Source organism: Montipora capricornis, chromosome 14 (assembly GCF_036669925.1).
Source record: "Montipora capricornis isolate CH-2021 chromosome 14, ASM3666992v2, whole genome shotgun sequence".
NCBI lineage: Eukaryota > Metazoa > Cnidaria > Anthozoa > Scleractinia > Acroporidae > Montipora > Montipora capricornis.
Genome location: NC_090896.1, coordinates 23,727,134 through 23,729,633, shown reverse-complemented (window position 1 = coordinate 23,729,633; position 2,500 = coordinate 23,727,134). Strand labels below are relative to the sequence as shown.

General features: G+C 40.0%; 1 pseudogene; it reads left to right on the top strand.

Annotated features, from left to right (window-relative positions):
* Positions 1-2,500, top strand: part of LOC138031734 (uncharacterized) — a 7,982-nt pseudogene that overhangs the window by 5,165 nt on the left and 317 nt on the right.

Genomic DNA, 2,500 nt, shown 5'->3' with positions numbered 1-2,500 from the left:
TTACAACGAAATGCCCCGTCATCGATGCGAGACTCGGTTTCCAAGAGCCAAAAATTTCTCAGCAGAGAGCAAATTTGCCTACCACCATTGTTGACGTGAGTCGTTTGCCTTCATTAAGTTCTTGCATTCAAGTAAGGGCTAAGTTGCAGGAATATACTGATAACATGACAGCCGAAGAAAGAGATTCATTTGAAGCAGTTGCTTCCTGGGAATTTTCTGGAAGGTTCAGTCGGGATGACATTTCAAGAATGGTAAAGGAACACAAGATACAGAAGGTTTGACGAATGGTTATGGAAGAAGAAAGGTGGTTTTCGCAGACAGAAAACAAGCTCATTGATGAACGCCCCGAAGAGAAAATTGACAAAGTTCGGAAGTTCAAAGAACTTATTTGGACGAGAGGTTCTGATGAGGTGGTCTTGAGCTCCGAAGAAAAGTGCAGCATCAGAGTACATGACCTTTGCTCTGTGGTCAGCAATAGATGGTTGACAGATGATTTGCTGGATTTCATATTCCAAGACATGAATGAGACGACTGCATCACATTTATTTCAAGTATTGTCTGAACCACTTATATATTCTCCCACACCTTTATGAAACGCTTTTTCGAGACTTTGAAAGAGAGAATTGATGGTGGCATTCAACACAGTCACTTTGCTGTGAACGTAAGAAGGTCTGCGGAAAGGGGTGCAGGGTGTCCAGTTCCTATTTTTTCCTATTTTTTGAGCCCATTCCCATTTTCTCCTATTTTTTAACCAAAACCTCCTACTTTTCCTATTTTTTAGCTGGTGAAGCCAAAATTTGTAATAAAATTGAAAATGGAATTATAGTTGAATGTGTTTTATAGTGAGATTTATCATAAAGCAAGTAGTATGTTGATTCTGATGTTCTAATATTAGTAAAAGTAATAGCCACATTTGTTCTTTCTATGACCTCTATTACCTATTAGAGTTCTGTTAAGAACTTTATTATATTGTTACTTTTTGTATAATTTTCTAGTGCACCTACATGTATTGTATGTAGTGTTATATTTCTCATGACTATTAAATAATAAGCTGTGTATAATATCCCACTGAACATGCATTTCAGTATTTGTACATGTTATATTTTGAAGTCTTGTTAGCTTTTATGTTCATCTTTGAAAATGAAAATGAAAACTGGACATGTAATCAAGTTGTTGATGGTAAGTGTCTCTAAACCTTTTGGCAAACCTTTTGGCAAGGGTTTAGAGGAATACGGGAAAGACCTTGAACAGCTTTGTGTGGACATTCGCTCCCTTTTCAAGTACAGTGCAGCTAGACGAGAAGACTATCACACTTTACAATCTGCAATGGGTGTGTAGATGCACAATTTCCAAAAGCATACCGGGGTGAGATGGCTTACTTTGGGTCCTTCTGTGCGAAGAATTTTGGAGCAGTGGGATTGCATCTGCAGCTTTGTGAAGGATCTGGAAAAGGATCCCAAAACAGCTCCTAAGAGTGTTGCTTACAAGAGGGTATCGGCAATGTTAAATGACGAAGAACGAAAGAAAACAAAGGCACAGCTGGAATTTGTGGGTAATGTTTCACCTGTTTTTGAAGATTTCCTCACCATTTTTCAGAACAGCTGCCCACAGGTTCACCTTTTGTATGATAAAATGTCGGAGTTCTTTGTGCAAGCTTATGGGTAGGTTCCTAAAGAAAGATGCGTATGATAAGAACTTTGGAAGTAATCTAGTCAGTATTGACTGCAGTGCAAACAGTCAGCTGCCCGATGCTGATATTGCAATTGAAGAGGCCACCAAGAAGGCTTTAGCCCAGATCAACCCAGATCATAGAAAGTCTGTATATCTTGGCATCCGCACATTTTATAGCACATCCGTTACATCTCTACAGTCTCATCTCCCTCTTCACACTCTCTTAAAAGCATTAGGATGTCTCAATCCTGTTAAGATAGAAAAGCAAGTAGTGTGAAGGCAATTGCAAGACTGGCTAAAAAAATGCAGCCTCAGTTGGATGTCAGCATTGTTCAAGATGAGTGGCGAGTTTATGCTGTCAATGAAGATGTTGAGCAGTTACACAAAGAGACACCCGTTGACCATTTTTGGCAAGAAGTATTCAATCTCAAGTCTCTTAATAGGACCGAGCCTCGATATGTCGCTCTTCCAAAATTAGTAAAATCAGGTCTTATTCTTGCGCAAACATATGCTAAGTCAGAACGAAGTCTGTCAGTGAATGCCCGCATTGTGACGCAAGAAAGGACACTTCTTGGAGAGAGGACCATTGTTGACCTTAGAACTGTGAAAGATGCTGTGAAGTTGTATGATCCTGAAAACCTGAGACCGGAAAAAATTGCCCTGACAGATGGTCTTCTAAGTGCTGTGCGATCTGCGCACATGCATCATAGACAGCGGCTGGATGAAGAAGAAGCCGAGAAAAAGAGAAAGGAGGCGGATGAGAAATTGAAAGCTGAAGAGGAAGAACGAAGGAAAAGAGACCAGGAGAAGTTAAGAAAAGGGACAAGAT